This window comes from Lagopus leucura, unplaced genomic scaffold, assembly GCF_019238085.1.
Source record: "Lagopus leucura isolate 7727_CA_CO unplaced genomic scaffold, USGS_WTPT01 Super-Scaffold_100009, whole genome shotgun sequence".
NCBI lineage: Eukaryota > Metazoa > Chordata > Aves > Galliformes > Phasianidae > Lagopus > Lagopus leucura.
The window spans coordinates 15,993,801-16,019,943 of NW_024962266.1; the positions used below are offsets into that span (position 1 = coordinate 15,993,801).

At 39.6% G+C, this 26,143-nt stretch overlaps 1 protein-coding gene across 9 annotated transcripts in view; it reads left to right on the forward strand.

Moving 5' to 3' along the window:
* The window catches only part of TTLL7 (tubulin tyrosine ligase like 7), a 75,196-nt gene that overhangs the window by 715 nt on the left and 48,338 nt on the right, over positions 1–26,143 (forward strand). For 3 of the 9 annotated variants that reach the window (XR_006179307.1, XM_042873212.1, XM_042873211.1), the window contains exon 1: positions 15,444–15,662. The exons of 1 other annotated variant lie outside the window; for it this stretch is intronic. The gene's annotated coding sequence lies outside the window, so the exon portion shown is untranslated. Of the gene's footprint in view, positions 1–15,441; positions 15,663–22,201; positions 22,243–26,143 lie in introns of those variants that run through there. 5 more of the 9 variants (XR_006179308.1, XM_042873217.1, XR_006179309.1 and 2 more) reach the window with 3 other exon arrangements.

Below are 26,143 nucleotides of genomic sequence, written 5' to 3' on the forward strand. Positions count from 1 at the left end.
GGGAACCGGCGGCCGCCCCCGCCCGCTGAGCGCCGCCGCCTCCGCCCCGGGGTCGCCCGCCCCCGGCCTCAGCTGCGGAGGTGCGAACGAACGCCCGGAGGCCCGCGGGGCCCGACCCGGCCGGCAGCCGCTGCGGCGCGGTGCGAAAGCGCTGCCTGGGGCCGCCGCGCCCAAGGTGACCCCGCGGGCCGGGTGTGCTCGGGGCTGCCGGCAGCTCCCCATCCCCGCACCTCAGGGAGCGGCCCCGCTAGCGCTCGCAGCCCTGCGGCTGGCCCGGGGAGCTGCTGTCTGCTCACGGCTGTATTTACACGGCTCTTCCAAAACAGTTAGAGGGGAAGAGAGCTGCCAGGAAATAATTTTTTTTTTTTTTTTTTTTTTTTTTTTTTTCCATCTTACTGCCACTCATGACATAAATAGCTGCAGCTACTCCTTTTCAAATGGTATTGTGACTTCCAAGTTGATGATAGTTCTTTAAATATACATATTTATCGTGTGACATGTTTGGGTATTTTAACTATGGAAGGAAACACTTATCAAAAAGAAGGCTCTGTTTTATTGTGTCTTAGTGTGGTGAGAATGGAAAACAGTAGTAGTAATCCTATGGATCACTGACCATATCTGTTTTGCCAGGACCACGTACACAATGCTCACCCTCCTCTGGCAGCATCCTTTACCTAGAGCCATACAGACCATTCTAACAGCAGCACCCCAGCTCCCACCTTTCACAGGGCCTGTCAAAATTCCCCCTTCACCCCCAGGCAGGGATGCGTACCTGGGTTGCACGCACCCCCAAAGCCCATTTTTATGCACAACATGCACTTACACCAGATCCCTGTGGGAAAGCTCAGATCTCCTGAGCCTGTGCAGCAAAGTACACATCACATGCAGAGGAGACAGATGCAGCCTGCATGCAGCTCTGTCTTGACAGGGTAACTGCTACTGGGACTGTCTGGCAGCATGTTTCCAGGAACACCTGCCTAAATTAATTTGATGTTTGTACATTGACATACTACCAGTGAACCCTTCCATTAGGTAATTTTCTCCTACATTTTTACCTTCTCACTTTCATTATCCTGACTTGGGCAAGTTGCTTCTTTCAGACACATGTCTATGTATTTATGATTATTGAAGCTAGGTCTGTATAGGTTTGAAGGTCAGAAACAAGATGTAAATGTGTAGAAGCAACCTGCCAACCAGTGGAGGGCAAACCTACTGAGGAATACTGTTGCACTTTGCTGTAGCTAGTCCCCCAGTTCTTCTTCACCAGAAGTAGTTAAGCTTGAGGAAAGAAAAGATTACACTTCCCATTGACCATCATGATCACTCTGACAACAGGGGAAAAAAAAAAAATATATATATATATATATATATATATATATATATATATATATATATATATATATATAAAACCATGAAGCACTGTAACACTGAGATAAACATCTTAAGATACTGCCCCAGATAGGTAAAGATGTTACTCTGCTCTTAAGTTATTTTCCCCACTCCAGCCACCATCATTTTCATTTTGGTCAGATGAAATCTGAGTCAGCCGATTTTCATCCAGGTGCTGACAGGCACTTTGATATCCTTGAAAAGACAGCAGCTGCATCGCTAACAAATGAGATCTGCTGCAGCACCCGTAGCATATTATTGGCATTAGAGTTTATCCCTTGTTTGTCACCGGCATATTATGCTGCATAGGCTCTGTATGTAAGGATCCACCAAGGTCCAATTGGCCAGTGCTGCCCTTTGGGAATTGCTGGACTAGGGCCTGCTGGTCATTGCATGCATTCCAGCAAAATCCTGTATGTGCACACAATGTGTATATGCGTGCTGCAATGTATTAGGCTAGTTCTCAAATAAGAACATGTTCTGTGCTTATTTGCCCTGTGCTTATGCATTTGCATAAATGTTTGTACACAAACACTCTTATAATCTGAAATGTAATATATATTGCATAAGTCAACAGTGCTGCAAAACATTAGATGAACCACTTCCACAATCACGGTATTAAGTGTCTAATTGAAGTTAACAGTTATGAGGACTCAGAGCTGAACATTCACATTCTTATTCACAATACATATTCAGCTTATGCTATTGTAACAGGTTAACACTCATTTAATTAATCGCAGAACCTGTGTTGTACTGTATTATATCTATTGCATATATAACTAGAATCCAGAGCATCACATCTAATTCCAGCCCTCAGCCTTAACTGTCTGCCTTCCTTAACTAATCCTTTGCTGCAGAAGTGACTCACGTCACTGCTCTCACAAAAGTAAAGTTTGTTTTGTTTCTTTCAATGCAGCTTATTAAACAATCAAGTTAAGCAAATATGAAAAATGTTCTGTTTGTATGTTAAATGGTAATTCATTTTTTTTTTTCACTAATCTGTGTAAGATTTAGAAAATTGCTATGCTCTAAGAGATTCAGCTCAGCACTTTTAGCACTATACACATTTAATGAAGGAGGTTCAGTGACTCACACTGGGTTTTAATCTGTGTTTCTACACATTCATTGGGTACTATTGATTATGAATATCCTAGCAAGACCAATTTTTTTTCCCCCTCTGTTACCAAAGCTCTGTAGGAGATGTATGTTCCCTGATGAAACTTGTGTATTGCACTCCACATAGAGCAGAACTAAAAAAGAGAGGGTCATTTCAGGACAGAGAAGATACAATTCTAGTAGTCTGAAGGCTCTCTCATATGCTTTTAATGGAAATCACTTGTTCATACAGTAATTACTGCTGCAGCCACATATTGTTTCACTCAGTTATCACACCAATTTCCAGAGGAGACAGCAGCATTTCTGCAGCAACTACAGCAGTTATGTCCAGTATAAGTTTGAAGCAATCACTAAATATAGACTGTGACATATCTTAGTTTTCTTCAAATGCATGCAAGTGTGCCTGCATTGCAAGGGGCTGGCACATGGAGACTCTTAGCTTTGTCCATCCGTACTGATACAGACGATCAGTAAAAATACCTGGTACTGAGCTGTTACCCTGCTCAGACTCTGAGCGCATACCTTCCTTAGTTGTTACTCTGTACAGCCTCTGGATTGCACCAGTGCCTGTTAACTCCCATTTTTGCCTGCTGCTTCCCAGATCCCACATTTCTGCATCTGAGTACCATTGCCAGCCGCCTCCTCCTCTACTCCTAAACAAGGTGATATATTTGGCATTTCACTCTGCTGTCCTTTCAGATTGTTCCAGACTGCTGGCACATTTCCTGCTGCCAGCTAACCCTGTATGGGATGTTTTTCTAGCAGGTTGCTCAAGTGTCAAGAAGCACGTGTATCTCAGTAAGCATAAAAGCTACTTTCCAAGTTTTACAGCTCCTGACCCAGAAACTGCAGCATAATTTCAGATGTGCCAAGTAAATATCAGTTATGCCATGTAGATATGACAAGGGAAAGGATGGAAGCTGAAGTACAGCAATTCCCCTTTTCCATGCCATAGTTATACAGAGAGTGACAACATACATTTTTGTCTGAGACCAAATCCACTGTTGCTCAATTCATTCCTGTTTGAGGACCTGTCCTCTCAGAGAGAAACAGAACTAAGATCTCACAGTGAGTTTCTACAATATCTGAAGTTGCCAGCACCTGAATTCACAGTGAAACCATAGCAACTCAGCCAACAGCTTGCTGTCAGGGGTCCTGAGAAGTGCACCTCAACACACCTGGACTGTGAGTCCAGAAGGAATCCAGAGCCTCGGGAAAGCAGCATGCTGTCTGCCTGCAGCTGTTGTGATTATGAAAGATATTTTAGTTCAAGGAGGGAGGGCTTTTTAACAGAAGTTCATTCACTGTGAAGAGGCATACTGAAAGGAAGAAGCAGGACAGTTACACCAGCAGACAACGTTACACTGAAAGGAAATGCCTAATGCCAAGAATCCCCAAACAGCCCCCTGGTCAGAGAAAATGTTTACATGCAGAAGCAAAGTGTTTGTATGTTTTCCATACTGATTTTTAGCTACACATACTTCACCACAAACCTCTCAAAAATCAAAGTTCCAAGGCAGTGATTTACCCTAGTATTTTAAACATAATTAAAAAAAAAAAAAAAAAAAAAAAACAGATACATTGGAGTTACGCTTTTGCACCTTGACAAGATTTGCCTTTTATCCAATGGATAGTAGCTGTGTATTCATTTGTAGGAGGTGCTGGTGATTGATGTCCCACAGAGAAGGCTTTTTTTTAGTTTATTTTTTTTTTTACTCAGAGACAAACTGTGGACTTATTGAGCTGGTAAGTCCAGCTTCTCTGGTTTTGTCCTTTATCTCATAGAATCATTTGGGAGAAGGGGCATAGTCTCTCCCTATCAGTCAAGCACCTTTTCAGTTGCTTGTTGTTGTTCCACAGATCCTTCTTTCTTTGTAGAAGACACTGCTGCCATTTTATGATTCGGAGTGAATTACTAGCAACAGTTAAGGAAGCTTCTTACTGATTGGCCTCTGTAACTGACTCAGTTCTTTTGCATACCCTGCTGCCATCGAGTTCACTTCACATGCTTTCTTATCCATGACATAAGTCCTTCACATTTCTACACAGGCATTCAAGAAAATTTTGTTGCCCCCATGATAGATTTCCTAGCCAAGAGAAGCATGATACTTTGTATTGTCTTGATACACTGCACTTCTAAACACTTGCTTATGTACTAAAAACTGGAGACAATATACAAGTAATTGCACATTTTGTTTTTGCATTGTTAGTAAGTTTGCAAGATTTGGCTTGCTGTACACAAATTTTAGAAAGACTGAAGCTTAAATGAAATTTTATTGTATAGATGTGTGATGTGGCTCCAGACTTGACACAAGAATTTGACTGGAAATAGCACTTGTGTAGCCAAAGCTATTCAAATGCATAGCTGATTAACTATGTTAAAACATTTTCTATGTATTTGAGACTTCATTATTTGCATACTTACTGTAACTTAAGTATGATCAGTAGTATGGTGATGTTTGTTCTGTGTATTGAGGTTGCTTCACTTTTTGTGGGATAAAATTAAAACAAAAATAATGGTCACTTAAAAATATCTAAAAAAAGGAAATTTTACAGAGATCTCCAGTTAATTACACCTATTAAATTTAAGTAGCTGAAGCTATATAAGATGCCTCTGTATGTTTTACTTCAGAATTAAAAATGACATTAATTCAATTGAATTTAGTCCGCTATGGAAGTGAAATAGGCTTAGTGAAGGTCACTTGAACCCTAAGGGAGTTTACATAAAGAGTTTGTGGCTTGACTAATATCTGAAGAAATACATTTAGATAACTTCACAATATCACCATACAGAGTATATATCATAGTTTATAAGCATAATTTTCATTTTCTAAGAGCTGTTATTACAATACTGTGTGGATAACAGGAGGGAAAAATGCATTGCGCGTGGGCAATTAGAGCATAAGGGAAAAATAGTATGAATACTGTCAAGATACCAAATGGGTAAGTGAATCTATTTTAGAATTATGGAATGAGAGAAACTGTTAAGATCGATCACAACGCGTCATTAATATATCAAAAGCTCATGTAAAATTAAGCAATTTAATTATTTGACATGAGCTACATCTATTGACTTACTCTTCCAGTGCTTACATAGAAAAGGTAAAAGTTGAATACATTCAGTGAACATGGCGGTATTAATAGAATGGAAAGCAAGATTTGTTTAAACTGTACTCTACTGAAAAGTTCCTGATAACAAGAACAGCCCAAAACAAGTTATTATGTATTGTCTTATATTATTAGTGATTATCCTGGAGATGAATTTCTCTAAGAGGATCCTCCTTACTTCAAGATACAATTTCTAATGCAACTGCTTACTTAAGTAAGCTGAACATTACTAACAATTCCTTGCATTTATGAAGCAAATCATTGTCCACATTATTATAAGAGTTTAATTAATCTCAGAGATATTCACACCATGGCTTATACTTAAAATCTGCATGAAATATCAGTGGTATTTCTGCTGGAGACAGAAAATTCATTTTCCATTAAGCATTATATCAAAAGTCTGATAGTTTTAATTCATTTAGCCAGAAGTATAAAAAGCTATTTTTAAACACAGCATGTGAGTTGTTGGTCCTTTCTACCTCTTTTTCAGCACTTGAACTGCTTACTTAAATTGCTTTTCCAAAAGTGTATTTTATATAACACAAATATTTGCTCAGCAAATGTTAGCCTGGTTTCAAAGTATTAGCACCATTAGCCTTGATTTGCATCATATAGCCATATTGGATTGTAGTTGCTCCTGGCTGATAACTGTTTCAAAGATCCTGAAGAACAGAGAATATCAGTTACAGGATCCTAGCATAATACTGTAATAGGATAGAAAGTACTACAACAATAACAGGCTAACAAAGTCTTCAGCTACAAATGAGAACAAGCCCAAATACAGTAGCTATAGCAATAAAGGAAAAAGAGCTGCTTACCTTTAGAAGCCCTCAAGTTGACAGAGATCTCCAGGGAAAAATAGCCTTGCTTCCACTTCCAACCCTTAAGTGAGGTCTGGAAAGGGGGTGGAGCCAGGATCCACCCCTTCCTGTTGCTCAGGTGCTTTGCATGCACCTGAGCTCCCCTGGATTAGCCTTGCCTTCCCACCAATTACTGTTTCAAGCCATGACTTGGTATTTCTACTACAAATGGAATCATAGAATCATGGAATGGTTCTATGGGGGACCCCAAGGATCATCATCAAGTTCCAACCTCCTTGTCACAGGCAGGGCCACCAACCACCAGGTCTGGTACTGGACCATGTCAGATGTATCTGTAGTAGTAATAGATCTAAGTCGGGGCTTCACTGTATTCTCATCAAATACACGTCCTGTAAACTCTGCCTCCCAGTTACGTATCACTGCAACGGGTAAAAAAAGTCTCACTAAAAAGTTTTTAAATGCATAGTCAGCTCTTCAGCTGTAATACCTTTGGTAATGTTACCTAAAAATAGAAAAACAGATGAGGATATTTTTCCTGGCTTACTATTCGTATCTAGATGCATGTTTTTTGTGTGTTTTTTGTTTTTGTTTTTGTTTTAAAGAAACACAATCTATTTTCTGGGGAAATGCAAACTGAACTTTACTCACGTGCCTTTACTTATATGTTTTTGGTTTTGAAAACAAGTTGGTTTTCTTTTAGCCTCTGGAAATAATACAGTTTTTTTTTACGTATGTTTAATTGAACGCAAAATATATTCCATTTGCTCTCATGGTTATACTATACTGTTATTGTTTCTGCAAGATTTCTTCCTCCATGTGAGAACAGCCATCTCAGCCAGAGGTCTTAGCATCTGTATGGCAACGAGTCACAGTCTGAACCACTGATTGAGCATCTGGGGAAATGACCTGGTCAGCCCTGGGAGCACAGGTGAAGGCAATTCAGCTGTGTGACAAGAAGGGGGTGGAGTCTGGCTGCACTTCTCTTAGACACCATTTAAGGGCTGACTGCTACTCTGGAAAGATCTCTGGTTGGAAATTTCTCCCTTGTAGAGCCTTTTCTGTGATCCTCAGTTTTTGGAGACAGATGAGTACTCTTACTTTGTCTTTGAAGTATTGTCTTATCTGTACTGGTCCCTTTGCTGTTCTATTTCTCTTCTACTGCATTAATCTTTTTAGTTGTAACAGCTTGACACAGTTTGCTTGTGGCTCAAATTCCTCATGCTTGTAGTGCCTGTTAAGCTAATACAAGTTTTTGTTTAACATTCTACTTTTGTCTGTTTTGTTTGTATTGTTATCTGTATCACTATGGCTTCAAGCTCTATCTTCTTTTCTGCATCTAACATGTTTATGTTTATATGTTTTGAGTTCCTGATGATATCTAAGGTGGTAGAGCAATATCACGATTCTTGTTGGGGTCTACTTCTTTGAGGACTTTGTTTCTTTCTTGTTTCCTCTTCATTCAGTTGCAAACCAGAAGCCTTCTGAAATCAGTTTTATTAAATATAAATGTTCTGGTTGTTCTTATCCTAAGAACATACTTCATTGTAACACCTTGTAAAATACAAAAGCATTCTAGCTAAAATTTGTCTTCCCAGCTGTATAAAGTACAGAATACTTCTAAACTTTCATACTGAAAACATTTGACTTCCATAAGTTTCATTTTATTTAGAATGTAATACAACAGTTTCACAACCATCTCACTTTATGTGGATTGCTGACAACTTTTAAATATGTGAAATACATCAGTACTTTCTATTTTAAGAAGGAAAATATTCTAGTGGTCTTTCTTTTAAATTGCAGTGCTTCCAGATGTACATTGGAGTCTCTTTCATTAGTAGCTTCTGGTATTTTTCAGAGTTTAAGCCTTTAAGTGCTATGATTTCTTCTCAGAGTCTTTGTGCCATAAATGAGGAGCAATTCTGGTCTCAGAGAATTACAGTAGATGTTCTTTAACCATGTGCACCCACAGTGCCTTTTTCTCATACTTGCAAGACAAAGCTAAACCTCTGAAGGAATGTTTTGCCAGTAGCCTTTCATTATAACAACAAATAACAAAAGGAAACTATAGTGTTGTATTTACAGATGCAGGTATATGGAAAAAAATCATGTGATAAATAGCAAAAACTACTTTGCTTCTGAAAAAAGGAAACCAAGAAACAAACTCAAACTATCTAATTTTTTGCAGTTCTATTTTTGGCTTTTATTTGTCTGCTAGAGATAAGAGAAATATGGTACTAGCTAAGAAGAATGTACTAATCTTCAGCAACGTAAAGAAGTGGCTATTCCTAGTATTTATAATGAAACTATTGATATATAATCTTTTTCGTCTCAGCTATAGAATCTGAGATGCCATTTGCAGAACACACTCTGATATTAATGAATGTTGGGCATTTCTAATACTGCATCACCAATTCATCAAGTGAGAAGTCAAATGCTTTCAAGCAATCTCTTTTTATCTGAGATCTTTAAATGCTGTCTGCATTTTTTCCAAGATGGATCTTATACTCAGTTGGATATCTGAAATATTGGGCTAATTTTCTTATAATAGTTGAAATAAGTATACTACTTCCAGTGAAGCTTTTAAAATACATCTTAAGAGATCTTATCCATGTGAAATACAAGGCTTTCTAATTGGTACTAGGTATTACCATGTTAGTCATCACATTCTCATGAGAGATCTCCATTCATTCCATTTCGTGCAAAGGGCAGATCTACTACCAAATAATATATGAACTGATAAATGTCTACATATAAATATTACTTTCAAGCATTTCTTTTGTTTCACAGTGTTGTAATTCCTCTCCAGTGACCTCCAATCAAGGAGGACTAGAAACCATATAGCCATACAAATATCTGACCCTCTTAGGGATTATGTTTGCACTTAGTTGTGTTATGGCCATGTGCAACACTTTAATTTGAGAGTGATGCAATTTTATGTGTAGATCACTTGAGACAGCAGCTTATTTTGTCCTCTGATCTCTCTCCTCCGTAATTCTTACTTTCTGGCTATTTTATTTTTTAGTAGAATAAAAATTATTCTATGATTTAAACAAATATACCTTTGTACTCACACTGCCTTTATTTCTTTTGTATCCTTTTTGGCTTCCTTTTATCATCTCTCCCTTCCCATTCTATTTACTTACTCTTTTCCTTTGTACTGCAAACTTATGACCAACTCATAAAGCTAGTGCAGTTGAGAAGCACACTTTGTTGATGGTTATCATATCTTGCTGCAGTCAAATACCTGGGACATCAGATCTCATTTTCACTAATAGAGTTTGATGTAAGGACATTGGCATTGTGAATCAGCTGGAGTCTTAGCTGGGCATTACTGAACAGGCAAACCACAGTTAAGATTTCTAATCTGAGCACACATACTCAGGGGCAAAGGTCATAAAACCTTTGCTGAGGAGGAAGATATTGTTGTAAAGTATGAAATAAAGTCCTGCTTCGCACTCAAGAGATTTTGCCATCAGTGATACTGGGTCTGAGTTGTTGTTCTATTTTTAAAGCTGTTAATACTTTAGCTACCTTGGAGAAAACACTTTGCTTATGTGCTTCCACAAGATTGCACAGATTAAATGCTAAGAAAAGAGTGTAATTAGCTGTATATGTTTGTTCGAGTCTGGCATAGGACAGGATCTGAATGGGCATAGAAGACACATTAGCAATGGTCCTCCTGGATAAGTAATTTATTCCTGCATTTATCATTACTAAGGAATTGTAGATTACTTTGTTCTTTCCTTCAAAATACTTTCTTTACAGAAGAATAGAGGAGGATATTTCTTTTCTGTCTGCTACCTGTTTGAAAGCGGGAGGGCTAAATGCTTTGGATAGTGATCCTTTAACATATTTTTCATCCCTAGGTCCCAGAGCAAAAAAGTCAAAGCTTCTGGAAGTTTCAGTGGTGTTTGAGAGTGGCAAACAACTGGCAGCTGGGAGTTTTTGGGTGCGAAAGAGAGAGGGAGGGAAAGCATTGGGAGGGCAGCAGAACCCCTTGTGAGGGGCATCTTAACCCTGCTGAGGAGAGGAGAATGTAGTAACCGTGGTGAAAGGCTAAAATAGTGCAGAAGAGGTTTTGAAAATGGTAAGCAGAGAGAACAAAGAAGCAGCAAGTGCTGGAGTATGTACCTGCAGAGAAGGCAGAACAGCTAAAGTAATGACAGGAGGGAACTTGTGGAACTTGCTTCATTCAACAGGAAAACATATACTACTTCTAAGACAGGGAAGAGTACAGAAGGTATTAGGGGTTGTGGGTTTTTTTTTTTTTTTTTTTTTTTGAGAGAAAAAGCGGGATTTAGGCTGACAGAACCTGTGCTTTTGTTACATTCTTGGCAATAGGTATCCTTCTCTGTGGGGGGGCTGTGTGCAGAGCTCACAAGTCACTTTAAAATGAGTCTGAGTAGGAGAATTTGCAGACCTCTTGTCTGGACAAAGTGATTCCATCAATATTTGGACATTCGAATGGAGATCAGGAGATCCTGATTTTTGAATGAGCTCTGTTTCTACCGTAATTAAAGTAAGCCATAACCACTTAGCAATAGGGACTATGTTACTTCTTGGACAAATTGGCCTTCTGATGCCGTAGGATATTTTCTCATGAAATTATTAAGAAATCTAAACTAAATTAACATGTTGTATTCAAAGTTAATACATTCCACTGTCTGAAGCAAAACAAAAAATCATGATTATGTGTAGTTATAGCAGTCTTGTTTCTTTGCTATGAAAAGTAGTTGTGAAGAATTCCATGCATTTTCTTACATCAGGCTATACATTTCCCTATAAGCAGGACCCTCTATGACGCTCGTAGAATCGCAAGGTTGGAAGGTACCTACAAGATCATCTAGTCCAACTGTCCTCCTGTTACCATTGCTACTACAATGCTTACTTTGCTTTGGATACAGTGAGGCTGGCTCTTCACTGGCATCTCTTCACTTGTGTTCCATCAGTGAGCAGGCAGTTGAGATTTAACACATCAGCATGCTAACGCATTGCATATTAACAGAGTAATGAGATCCAACTTTCAGATTAATACTGACTATGCTTTTACTACATTTGGGTAAATATTACCTCTTCCATAGTCCTCTTTTTTTCTTGCAAGAAAACATTGTATTTCTGTGGCAAGGGATTCCTTGTAATATTCCTTAGTTTATGTGGAAACTTGCACCTGAACCTATGAATTCAGGAACAAATTTGGTAGTTAGCTACTGGAGCAATGCTCTGCAGAATGCAAACTGGAGAAAAATTTTTATGAAGGAAAATGCTTTGATTTTTAAATTACTGAGAAATACAACAAGGTTATAAATTACTACTCTAAGTGTATGTTATGTGTTTTGTAAGATAGTCTATGATAACTAATCTATGGAGTATGCCAATTTTTCTTCCTTGCAATTCCTGACAATACTGCTTAAGTATCTATCTTAAGTATCTATCAGCTGTGAAGGACAAGACACTCACACACACACTTTGGTATGAAGGCCAGCAATAGCATAGGTAGCCTTTGGTAAAAACAATTAATGGATTTCATGAAAACTTTCTCCTTGATGGCCACATTAACTTAGTTGATAAGCAGATAGAAATTTTGCATTTTCTTTCAATATTCCTCATTTTTTCTTATAACACCCATACAGTGGACATATTTTTTTACTAATTTGATGGCTGCTCAGCATAAAAAAAGTCTTTCCAAAATGTGAAAGTTCTAGGTCCCCCTTTCTCTTAAGCAGCGCAGACAACAAATGGGAACTTGACAAGATTGCTTGAACAAGTACTTCCAAGCTTTGATTACTAATCAGATAAAGATACTCTGAAATTATAATTTATGTAGTTAAAATAAACAAGTGTTCTTGTCTCAAAGCCATTCAAAAATGTGCCTGAACCGACACGGCCCCATTAAGTTTTGGATCTGCTTACATCAGTACTGAATTTCACCATTATGTGTTTGGAGTGGTGAGGACTACAAAAAAGTTATTGTATGAAAGGCTGTGTCAATATTGTATTGCTACAGCTTGTAAATTTGCATGATTTGTCTTATAAAAGATGTTTGTAGCAGCAGTGAACACAATCAGACCCATGGCATGTGTGGAGATGTGTGGTTGGGGGAAAAAAAAGCTATCTTGCTAAGAATTGATTTTTAGGAGATGATCCCAGACAGTGGTCTGAAAATCAGAGCGAAAGGAGATGAGAAGCTGTGACAGGCTGGGAGCATCAGGAACACCGTATCCTGTTAGTAGATGTTGGTACCACTGGGAGATTGTTGGATGGATTTTGCTATCACACTGAGCAGGTGATTTGTCATAGAAGAAATGGGAGGTGTTTTTCAAAAGCAAACAACATATATGTGTTGAAAAGTCCTGTAGTCAGAGTCCTGAGGGAATACAGTGTGTAGAATGAGGACTTGAGCTGAACCTTTTTTCTTGATTGGCAGTGCTTTTTGGAGTCGGACTCAAGGAAACTGTTAGTTTTTGACAGTGCAGATTGTTTGGACATACTTTTATAGCAAGCTGGAAATCCACCTGTTCAGAAAAGCAGAATTAAATATATTCAAAGATAAATGTTGTGCAAACACTTGAAATTGCTAAACTTATCTTTCATCTACATGCTGGATCTGTTTCAAAGCTTTTGAACTTTGATTGTTATCTCAAATTGTTTAGAATTCCAGCTCCCTGGCATTCCCCAGCACTAACTGCATGAAGATGCAACCTGTTTCATCTGCAGAAGTGAAATGCAACTCCAGATTTTCTAGACCATAGCAGACTACATCCTATTGCATCCTACTGCACCTCTGTAAGTTAATGGTTGAGTGGACAGGAGAAATGTTTTCATTTCAAAGTGTATTTTGGAACTGTTCAAATCCTGGTGGCCTTTGAAGTAATTATCTCCTTTTTAATATGAAGAATTTACATTTTCCAACTTTGACTTGGATTATGTATATTAAGCATTACAGTGCCCATGATGATCCAGTGAGGACACTACTGGTAACTAGGAAAATGAAATGGGAATTGTGCTCAATAGATTTTCTGTAAAAGATAGGGTTGATCTGACTGCTTCTGTCATTCTTCTGCTGTAACACTGAGGTCGTAAGAGTATGCGGTGTCCCCATGTGGAATGAGTGTGGGAAAAATATTCATAGAAATATGCAGATTTCTGTGTCCACACATTCATTCTAATCTAATTGGTTTGTTTGTATGTTTTGGCTATTTCTTCATTTTTGAAATTTGTAAGATGTTCTCCATGCCCTAAAAGGTATTTCTTACTGCTAGTTCTATTTACAGTAATTATACTGACGTGTTATCTAAAGGGCATCAATGTTCAATATTTGAACTAGCTCAATATTTAAGCTACAACTCTGTTTAATGTTCTTGATCAAGCACATGAGTATTTCATACCCCATTGGAATTGCCTATGAAATTCTGCTAGCTCTAACATTTCAGCTGGGAGGTGGGGAGCACTACATACTCTGATTCAGAATGTAGTTCACATTTTTAAAAAGGGAATGTCATCTGCTTCTGGTGAAACAACTGAAAGCCCATTCTGGAAGAGAATCTGGAGATGAGAAAAAAACATTTGTGTGGTCAGACTCTGGTATTTGCTGGGAAGTTGTGCCATAGGTGGTGATTTCTCAGCTGTGAGTAGCATCTATCTGCACCAGCCTTCCTGGGAATCAGAAGAGCCACACCTTGGAAGTTAGGTGGCTGGAGCTGCCTTCTGGGGGCAAGAGTTATACTGAAAGGCTCCAGGTTTGCCCAGAAGTTATAATCTACAGCTGAGTGCAGCTTCCTGTCATGCAGTCCTCTGCTTACATAACTTAGCAGAAGGGTATTGACTCTGGGGCAGAGAGACCTGGAGGGTACAAAATGAGAGTATACAGCTGAAACAAAGATGAGACCTGATGTAAGCCCGAAGCAAGCTCTGACCTGGAGGTTACATACAATGCAAGGATTTCAAATTGCTTCATCTGCAGCCCATGGCAATGTCCCAAACAGCTCAAATGGAAAGAGAACTAAACCTTTCCTACAAGCAGCCTGTAATGGCTGTGAGAAAAACTAAGAATGCTTACATGGAGGCAGACAGGGGTTGCATTGCCTCTGCTTCTGCATGAGATTTCTTTCAGTAAAATGTAAGCCCAATCCTACAAACACCAACCACCACAAAGAACTATGTGGATTTCAATCTGTGGACTGAAATGGTACCTGTTTGTTTCTGTGTATTATTAAAGCCGCAATATAAACTATAATTAAACCCAATTAAAAAGACTATCTGTGATAAGTGTTACTGCAGCTGTACAAGCTGTACATCCACACTGCAGAGGTAAGGTGTAACATCTCCCCAGTGTACTCTGAAGGGTTTGTGGTGGGGTCTTCTCTCTGTACAGCCCAGTGTTTACAAGAAGCACACAGTCTGCTCCTGTTCACATATCAGCTTACTTTGCAGGGTTAGGAGACAAAATATAAAGCTGAAAACTCGCAATTATATTTTTAACCAATTTTATTTGCTTTGCATCTTTTTAGCAAATTTCTACTTATTGTCAGCTTTCTTTGTTGCTGAATGCTAAGGACAATATTCTTCAAAATGCTGGTATGATGAGTGTCCCTCCATTTTATTTACTATTAATGAAGCATTTATCTCCCTAGGTCGTGTGTCTTATGCTAGGATGCACAACGTTGTAGAAAATGACTGACTTTTGGAGCGGCCTACTGCCATTCCACACACATGGGTTATCAGGCCAAGTGGGAGGGAGAAAAAAAATATAGATGTCTGACAACTGCTGGAAATCAGCGCAGCTGCCCGGGTTGCAGCAGTGTAGGGCCCTGAGCATTCCGCCTTCTAGAACGCCGTTGCTCCGTCCGGCTCGCTGCCCGGGCAGAGCGCGGGCCGCTCCCAATGCGAGCCGCAGGGGGGTGGGCGGGGGGGCGGCGCTCTGCGGGCTGATCCGGCCCTGCGCCGCCCCGCTGCGGGCACCTCGCCGTGCCTCGGCGTCCGTCCCGCACGTACCTGCGTGCGGAGGGCAGCTCCTCCTCGCCCCGCCCGGCCGCTCTAGGCGCTGCCCCCTCGCGGGGAATGGTTTCTCCCGGCCGTACCCTGCCGCTCCTCCTCCTGCTAGTGCCCAGCTCTCTGGGTGCCGGGGTGGATGCTGTGTCCCGGGAGGGCTCCGCTGCAAGGCTAGTGAGGCGCCGCTAGCTCCGCACCGCATCCGCGGGGACCGCCGGGCTCCGTTCTTCTGCCCGACAGGTAATGGTGGGGCAGCTTGGGACGGTCGCTCGCGTCTCCTCCCGGCAGCGGCGGCCGTTGAACCCCCGCTCCCCTCCTGCCCTCGCAACCCCCTGCTCGCGGTCCGCGCCGCCGTCCCCGCGGGAAGGCAGCGGAGCGGCTGCCTGTCGTGATTCAGCACCGCCGCCTGCGAGGGAGGAGGAGGAGGAGGAGGAGTTGAAGGAGGGGGGTGGTGGGGAAGGGCGGCCCGGGGGTCTGCTGGGCAGGAAGGGGAGCGCCGGCTCCTCGGTGCGCGGCCGCAGGGAGCCCCGGATTGGGCCGGCCCGGCCGTACTGCCCGGCATCCTCGTGTCCCGGCGGAGCACCCGGAGCGTAGGGAGCGAGCAGGCGCTTCCCACTTACAGGCGTTCGGTTTTCTCGCTCGGAGTTCGCGTGCAGCGTCATTTATCTCGGGTGTGTGGCTGGGCCGCTTCGGAGCCAGAGGAGGTCAAAACGGTGCCAAAATCTGCTGACAGTGGTACCCAGCAAAGCCTAAAATGTAGACCGTGTTAAATCTCGGGAGATGAACTTCAAACGTCCTCCCGTGCTTTTGCTTTTAGCCGAAAGCCATTGTCTGTCGGATTTATGTCTGTTTCTGCTGTTGAAATGAGGTATAAATGCACGCACAGAGGAGCGTGCTTGATGATTGCTCTGCAAAGGGATGGGGGTGTGTTGCTGGACTATGTGAAACCATTAAGAGGCCTCTGCTCTGACCGTAGTTGTGGCTTATGGTGTTTTGCAGCTTGAGTACTCGAAGTAGAACATATTACTTCATTATTACTTAAAAACCCAAACCAGCCGAGCAAGAAAACCCTGATACGGTATTCTTTTCTGCTTTAAAACCTTAGCTGATTTACGCACCTGGATGTTGTTAGTCTTCTTAATAGTACTGAGAGAAATAAAATTTTCTTTTTTACAGCTGGAATATGAACAGCGCTGTTCTGTGTGAGCATTGGTTGTGCCCTGCATTCTGTGAAGTTATGTCTGAGTCCCTTGGCTTCAGTAGAAAGCTTTGCCATTGATTTAAGTACTGAGGTGTCTTTTTTCATAGAAATAGGAGATCATAGAACTGGATATATCAATGGTTTCTTAAACAAAAGTTAGGTAGAAACTGTAAGAGTGCCAGGGGGCTTTTCCTAGAGGGCGAATAAACTCACTCTCTATGACAGCATAGGGAACTGCATTTGAAGCCAGATTCTCTGAAGGCAACTGTTACAATATTTCAGAAAATTACATCATGTGGGAGATGGGAATTCTTTTTTAGAAAAACACCCCCATTTAATAATTCTGATAGTTGGGATATATGCTTCCATAGAGATTTGCCCATCACTTTGGGAATGCTAAGGAGGCTGGGAGATGGGGCTGTCAGCACTTACGTGGCCATCATTCCAGTGAGCCCAGAAGCATCTCCGTCATCTGAGGCTCAGGTTTGTGACCAAGTGATGATTTGTTCTCACTCTTTCAAAGTGAATGGTGTCACACTGGCAGCATGGATCAAGCCTGAAGAACTGGGAAACAGAGTGGTCGATGAGCAGCGAGGTGCTAAACCATCCTGCAGTCTTTTGTATAACCAGGATTTTTTCCTAAGATCTTTGTAATACTCTGTGTTTACCATGAAAGCCATAAATATCTTTATGAAGATGAAACATGGCAGACTAATTTGTGTGTGGAAGGACCCTGCTTTGAACTGTCAGCATCAAAATACTGAAATCTCCATTATCTTGATTTAAATCTCCATCTGTGGATATTTATTATCAGTTTAGAAATGTCTATAGGATACATATGGCAAATGAGTAATTTCTTGTATTTCCATATTTTCTAATGTTCAATGTTTTTCTTTTTTCCCCATGTAATAATTTGTATTAATAGACACATTCAGATGTATGTGTTAATATAAATTAAGAACACATTATTAATTAAAAAAATTTAAATCCATAAAGACACTGAATTATATTGATAGGTTTTGTATCAGTCCCTGAAGAAAAATGCAGCTGGTGGCAGTTCCTTGTGTTTGAAAAGATGCAATGGATTTTCTTAACTTTGACTGTTTATAGGTAGGTACCACATTGTATCTTCAGAGGATATTAGGTCTTCTTTTTAAATTATTTTCCCGTGAGCTTCAATATATCTAGCTTGATCTTCCCTTTTATTTTCTACATACCAAGGAAGTCAATTGGGACTGTTTGACTTCCAGCAGCATAATTTAAATTGCACCTTATTTAGCAGGAAGAAGCTCTTTACAGCTCCATTAATGCTCACCTAAAGCCCTGCCAGAGTGGGGAATTTTGCAACTATTCCTTTTGCAGGCTTTCCTTTAAAGATTATTTGAACCTTTTTAGCATTAATATTTAAAATATTAATGTATTTGAAAATTGGAACTGAATCTTTGATCTTGACTACAGTGGTGGATAAGAGAAATCTGTAACTGAGAGTGGATGTGGGACAAAAACACTGACATGCCGAAGTGGTCAACCTCTGTACTGGTTGGATATTTGAGTAAATTTTCCTGTTTCACAGTAGTTACCCTTCTTAGAGCTGGAAGTTCTTTCAGACCAGGAGGATCTGTGCTGCCTTCTACCAAATACTCATATCTCTGGTGGTATTTGCAGGAACAAGGGGCTAAAGTCTTTGCTTTTCGCTTATCCCTTAAGTTATTGCTTGCAAAAGAGTCTAAATTGCCTTTTGTTCATGCACAGATTGAAAAGCAGTATGCCAACTACCACATTAATTGATACTGATTTATAATGCTTTTGCTCTTGCCTTAAATTCCTTACAACAGGAAACAAGCTGAGGCATAATAGAGCAACTTTTTGGTTTTGAGTTTTGAAGGACTAAATAAAGCAGGCATAGTGGTACTTTCTTTCAGTCTCAGTTTAAATCTGGATGCAGGATCCCCAAGATGTGTGTTTATAGCTGTAACTTTTCACATTCTGAAGGTATAAGTTCAAATAGTTTAGACCATTAAAAACATAGGTATACCTTTTAAAAACAGCTTTACTTCAGAGGTAATATTTAAGAATACGTCCACGTTTTTTTGATGAGCATTCATCTCTGGGAACATAGAAACAGTACTGTTTTATGGTGAGCCCAAATGAACAATAACATTGAAAGAAATACGAAAGAGAACTCCTTTCTTATTTAGGACTATTTTTTTCCCACTTTTTTTTCTGTGGAGTTAGTGGCATGGCAATTCTCATTTATGCCTGTGCTTTGTTTTGGAAGGATTCCAAAAAGAATCCTGATACACATCACTGCTCAAATGCACTTTGGATGGTTACAGTACTGTTAATTGATAGAAAAATGGATGCCAGACGTAGTGCTTCATGCTGCAATTCAAAAGTCTCTTCCTGGTTCAGCAGCACTAACAGCTGCTTTTAAGAAGAAAGAAAAACTGAATCCACCTTTTGTCTACAATAAATGGTGCAGGAAGAACTGAGTGGGGTGTGGGCTTCACAGTTAGGTGCAGCTATGTGTTGACATGTTTATTTTCATCCTTGCTTAGTAGCAAAATGCTAAATATATTCTTCTTTAGTTACATTAAAGTATGTTTCCTTCCAACTTTGTCCTTGGGTTGACATGTGTTTGTTTTATTTTTAGCACATGAAAACCAGCATAGTAATATTCCTATAGGGTGCACTGAAAGCATTGGAGTGTGGCAGGAGGAAATGGAATCAGATGCTTCATACTGCATTTGTGCAGGTCAAGAAGCAAAGATGTAGATATTAGTTATGAGCACAAAAAAGAGTGGACTGGCAGAGCAGAAGATTCTGAAATTAGTTGGGAAAATGTATCTGTATTACCTGCCTAGAATGGTCTTTTCTTAAAAAAATATATAGCAGAGCTATGTGATATAAATCTGTGCATTTTCTTCGATTGTTATGTGTAGTTATCGTGTGCTGACTGAATGTAAAATTTCTGTTGCTTCATCCTTTGAAGCTTTTTTGGGCTGAGGAGGTATGTTCTAAAATGCATGATATTAATTATTGATTGAAGAGTTCTTAAAAATGTGCTATTTTTTTTCATCCAGGAAAAAAAAAAAAAGCACCCTTCTAAACAACATTTTATTTTGCGTGGCTTTTTTGAGGGATATAATGTTATTGTAACTTCTCATTTTTTGTCAGCCTGAAGTCTTCAAAAGATTATGAAATATTAGCAAGCATTAACAGTTGTGCATTAAGTTGAATAAAAAAAATCAAAAAGGGTTGTATGAGAACACGACTTAGTTTGGTACATTTTGTACCATTTTCAAAAATGGAAGCACATGCTGGAAAGAATATTTCTAGGAGTGGAGAAGATATATTCAGTAAGTAAAAGTGTTACTGGATGAAGAGACAGGAATCGCTGCTATTTTGGGGCTGTTGCAAGGACTTTATTAAAGCGTCTTGCGGATGCTCTGTATCTACATCTTGTAGGCAAAGAAATAGAAAAATTAAAATACAGTTAGATTTGAAATTTTGGATAACTGCATAATCTCTCAACTGTTAATGACTCCAACCAGTCACTTAACCTCCCTCTGCATAACTTTCCACTGTTTCCTCTATGTCTGAAGAGGAAAATGAAAGAATGGTGCAGCCTTTCTTTCTGAAACAGCACTTATGGATGCAAAAACATATAGAAAGCGTGTTCTTGACGTTTTCTGAGAAAATGGAGTAAAATTTGTGAAAAAAAATAAAAAAAGAATATTCTCTTGAGAAGGTCTTTGGGAACATCTGACGCAGATAGCCAGCATGCCATTTAGTTTTGTTGATAAAGAGGATTCAAATTCCAGTCAGTCATGGGTCGCACATACGTAATGCTGTTGCAGCTATTGGAACGTGTGAGATCCTCAGTGCCATTGAGGCAGGCTGTCCTTATCAGTTAGATGTAAGAAACCGGGCATCATGACCATATGTGCAACCACAGGAAGTGAAGAAGTCTTAAGTGTGAAAGGACTTTAGGAAAAATTCCCAAAGAGGAAATTGTGCCTTTCTGGCACTCAGTGTTACCCCTGGCACACCTGCCATGTCTCTGCTCATGGATCTAGGGGATCTGCAGCAGCCCAGCCCAGGTCTTAAGCCACTGAATTCAGCACTTAGATTTTGGAAGATATACCTGTTCAATCATGGCACAAGTAGAGGCCTTAATTCTTCTCCTTCCCTCAATTGTTTTTCCCCCCTAAGGAGAGAAATGTTTTCAAACTGAGAGCTTGGATGGGATTCATCTCACCAGTGTTTACACAGCTCCAGTCCAGAACTGGCAGCTGCCAGCAATGGCTGTCCGTAGATTGACTGTGAAGGCAGCCCAGAGCAACTAGCTCAGGCATCTATGCTGTAGGGTTCAGCAGTTACACAGATAAATCCACCATTGTGTCTTCATATTTAAGAAGTAAATGTTGTTGCAGTGACCTATGGGACTTAATTGTAGTGTTTTTACCTCATGTGAAGGAGAGAACCACATTTCTTTTGAACTGGGGACAATAGCAAAAAATTGTGATAGAGCCATTGAATTTTCAGAGCCTTATTTCTTTGTTCCTGTGGTGAAAATACGCATATTTGTTTGATTTTCTGTATCACTTGAATGTGCAAGAGTGAATATCTACTTTTAGAGTTCATAAACTGCATGGAAGCTATTTCCAGCTTCATTCTGCATGCGTGACATTAAAAGATGGCAAAAGAACCAGGACTACAAGCTCTTTATGCAAGTATTTCTCTCAGTCACACTAGAATCTGACTCTTTGCAAATCTACAACTTTGTGGAACAGACATGGTAATACGTTGGCTTTGTCTGGTCCTGCAGTCTGTGATAAGGGACTTGAATGCCTTAAAATTGGCTCAAATACTATGTCACATGGAGAAATGGTATCATTTCCAAACTGTCTGTGTTACTGCTTGGCACAAAGAGCTCAGGATTTTCTTACTTGAAAAGTCCTCTGTGAAAGCTGGAGTTTACTGCGTGTTAATATAAGTATACTGCCAACGTGGGTAATCCCAGCATTAGGAAAATTGTCAGTTATTCTTTTGGTAACTTTAGAAATCTGTCAGTATGAAGCAGGAAAAGAACTGTAACCGTTTTTCTTATAGCATATGGGCTAAATATCTTAGCATGCTTCTCTGCTTTGTGTTACTGCAGTCTTGACCTCTTAATTCTACATTTGGGGAAGTCATTGTTCTTGTTATAGTTCCTTGCTATGTCTTTGGTATAACTCCTTCCCGATCACTGAGTCACTTTCTGTTTTTAGATTTAACTTCACTTTAGCTTATTGTTATGACTAAATCCTACTGACTTGCTCCCCGAAGCTCTTGTCACACACTAGGTGAGGTGGAAAAATATTGCATTCTTTTCTTAGAGCATGTATCAGCCTTTCTCTTTTCTCTCGAAACAGTGAAACATTAACTAAAAAGGGTTAAGAAAGACATGCCAAAAGCACTAGGATGAGGCTAAATGAGAAGGTGCTGCTACTGCAGCATGTTTTTCCCTGGTGTATAAGCACTGCCTAAAACTGTATCACCTGTCAATTATTGATAGAAAAATCTATTTCCACAGCTCTGTCTCTAACGACAGCCTCAGTGATGAGAAACTAACGGGTAAGTGGTTACATTTTGCTACTTCTGCTGTAGAATTATTTTAAATGAGTTTCTGTTTCAGTGGGAGGTCCTGGTATGGCTTTATTTTGCAGGATGTAATCTTTTTTGTTAAATTCATTTTATGTATATTTGTTGTTGCTCTTATCAGTAATCTGTGTGCAGAAGAATTTGGTATATCATACTGCCACATGCTGCTACCATTTTTTTTTTTCTCCACTACTGCTTTCTATTGCAGGCTATGTGAAGTGACAAAAGCATTCAAACTGAAGGTAGTGTATGTTTTTTTGTACATATTTTGGTTTGAGTTCAATTCTTGTTCATCTCAGGTGCTGTTTCTTCTTTTTTTCCTTTCTCAGTTCCTCATCTCATACCTGCAGATTGTCTTTCCTTACAATGAAGAGAGAAACCATGAGCATCTTCTGAATACAGTGAAATTTTATCCATTAGCTAAGCAATTTTTTTTTTTTTTTTTTTTTTTTTCCTGGAGAGCAGCATGAAGCTTTTCCTACATATCTATAAGTTTTTTCCAGTATATCTGTATGCTAGAAAGAAATCCTTTACTCAGAGAGTGGTGAGGCACTGGAACAACCTGCCTGGAGAAGTTGTGGATGCCACATCTCTGGAGGTACTCAAGACCAGGCTGGATGGGGCCCTGGGCCGCCTGATCTGGTGGGTGGCAACCCTGCCCATGGTAGGGGGTTGGAACTGAATGGTCTTTAAGGTCTCTTCCAACCTAAGCCATTCCATGGGTGACAATGTTGACCTGTGCTTTAATTATATACCTGAACTGTGCTTTCAGGGCTGTTATGGAATTGGAACACTGTGATTTTAAGCCAACAGCATTCAATAGAAATACCTACACTTACTTTATTGGGCAATATCCTGTAGCGTATTTGCATTTACACACTGGACTTGAGACAAATATTGTCACAGGCACAGAAGAATAAACATTGTAATTTTCAGCCTAAGATAGTATGCTAAATAAAAAACTGGAGCACCTTTCAACCATGCTTATATTCATTGGGGAAGTTTATTACAGCGTATTCTTTCTTTTGAATATTTGGAAGCCAGCTAACTTTGCAGCCAGCATGTATTTGCCTTTTAAATTTATGCCCTTCTGCTTCACTAGGACTGTAGCTTTCAAATTTAAGATTAAAGCAATGAAAAATCAAGTTGAACCTTGGAAGTAAATTAAATACTGTATGGCTCTAGTCTCTGACTGAGGACTGTTATTTCAGTGCATTTCTTGAGTGTAGCTCTTAACCAATACACAATGGCTTTTTGCTGCTCAAAAAACACTCCAGAACCAATTGCTTTTAAGTGTTTCTTTTTAGGAGCTGACAAAGATGGATGAGGACAGGGCTAACTGTGACATTGTTCTAATCTTGGATCTGTGCTACTGCTGTGATTCCAGTTATGAAGGGAAATATGTGTGCTTCGGTTACTTACCTCATCAGATTTTGTAGATATTTTAAATTACAATAAAACCTACAATACCATTGCCAATACAACCGTGGTTTTGATAAATAAACTGTTTAGTACTTACAGTAAGGTTGAGGTTATGATTCAGAAGGTATATTATTCTGAATATCCTGGAGAACTACTTTTTGGTCAATAAATTTTGTGGTCTAATTATTATTGGCTTTTGGCAAAAACTAAAGCTGGTGCATGGGAAGTGTGGTGTACATTGTTTTTCTTGTTTGTTTTGGTCATTCCAAGTATTCACTTTATGTACAAAATTTAAGGCATGTTATTCTTCTAGACTTTCTGACTGCTTGCTGTATTCCTCTGTAGGTAAACAGTACAGATGTAAAACATTCCTATAATAGGATACTGGAGTTGCATCTCGTTATTGATGAAGACAGAAATTCTATTTGGATCCCCTACAATGAATTAAAGTAGATAATAACCTGGGATTTGTAACCAATTCTGCCTTTAAAGCAGTTCTTATAAATCAGGTCACTTGCTGTTAGAGAGGCTCCTGTGGATCTGCATCCTTTCCCAACTGCTGAATTTCTCCTTTTTTCATTCGTAAAAATATTTTTAAACACTGCATTTTAAATGATGTACCACATTAAGGCCCAAATACTAAGCTGTGGGGAGGAGTTTGTTTTTACTTAGTGCTTTGTAGATTCTGGAGTTTCTCACCTGTTTATCAGCTGTTTGAAAAGTATTACTACCACTAATATACTACCACTAATAAAATACTACCACTGAGTGCTGTTTGCAGTTATCTTAGTGAGGCTGTTGGCCAAAACATATCATGTTCATTACAATACAGGAGATCAACTAGCAGTCCCCATACAGGCACCTTGGTACTCCCAGTGAAGCTGAGCAAATTGAACAATAGTAGGAAGTGATGATACAATATGGTAAACAAGTTAGTGATTGTGTAAGAGCAACTTTCTTGTACTTTCATGACCAGAAAGAGCTTTGAATAGATGTCTCTTGTGAGTACACTTGGTAACATATTCGTCTTGATTTTTGTTTAGCATTTTCGCATTAGGTGCTGAAATTGCAGGCAGATGTCTACTAATTTATATTTCAAGCTGCTATGGAGTATCCTCCTTGTTGCTAAACATCCTTTTGTGACAGTTTGTCAGAGTATTTGTGGGCCATGTGTGATGATTGCAGATTGTCTTCAGGTGGGCTGAAATAGCTTGATGACCTGTGGGCCTGGAAAATGGGAGATGCTATGAGACAGACTTTGTGTGGGGCTAAGGTGTGGCTCTTGAAACACACAGGTCTGTAGAAATGCTGTATGTCCCTGAACTTGAGGCCAATTTCCTACTAAGCCAACAGCTTAGTAGCTGCTGAAGCAAGCATGTAATAACTAGCAAAACCCTTCACTACTATGATGAACACAGATCTGAGGGAGCAAAAAATCTTAGTTATTTAGGTCACACTGAAAATACCGAACTCTGATATTTGCTCAGTTTATGCTCAGCAGTCTGCTTTCCCTTACATCTTTTCATGTTTCTGTGAAATTTTTTGTTATTTCTATTTTCTGTGTAACTGGGGAATAAGAAGGGGAGCACTGTGCTTTGCCCTTCCATATCTGTGGTCATCTGCCAAGTGGTATAATTGCATCTGGAGTGCACCTCCATTGCAGGGTGAAGACTCCTCATGTCAGGAGCTTTGGGGATTTCTTTTGAGCTACTGTGCATTTCCAGATGCTTTTGACAACACTGAGTAAATTGCACTAATAGACTCAGATGAAAGCAGTCTGATAGTTTCAAAATCTATATTAAAATATTCAACTGTTGGTAATTACTTATCGTTACACAGGGAGTCCAGTTAATTCAAATAAAACTGGCAATCCAATTTTTGTAGAGCATCACCTCAGTAAATACAGGAAAAAAAAGAGGTAGAACAGTGAGAAACTTGAGAAATGTCTGTTGTCTTTGAGAGCTATTGTCATAGATACCGCAGCTTGAACTCTGAGGTCAAGATTTCAGTTTATATGTGTAAAGCTAGGTACGTGCAAGGCCTCATGACTTTTCAAAGTGGTTACCAAACATGGAGTGATTTGTTAGTAAATTATTCTATCATTCTTAATGCTTAAATCTATTAAACTACATCTATTTTAAATGTACATATGCAAACTAGCCTCTTTTTATTTGAGTACACGGCATCGATTTAATAGTTACTGATGGGATCCTCATTTCCTTGGAGAATCTCACTGATTTTGAGTGCTCATTGGAATAGATTCTCAAGTTGCACTGTTTTATTTTAAGTTTGAATTTGATATTCCCCCGGTCTCTGTTTTGATCTGATTAAGTCAACCGTTTTCTGGGATGCTTGCTCTTTGGGGAAAAAAGGGCTTGATGACGTGAGAGATACTATTTAGTGTTGGAAAAATAACCTTTTCATTTCCATACTGCATCAGGACTGAAAGTGA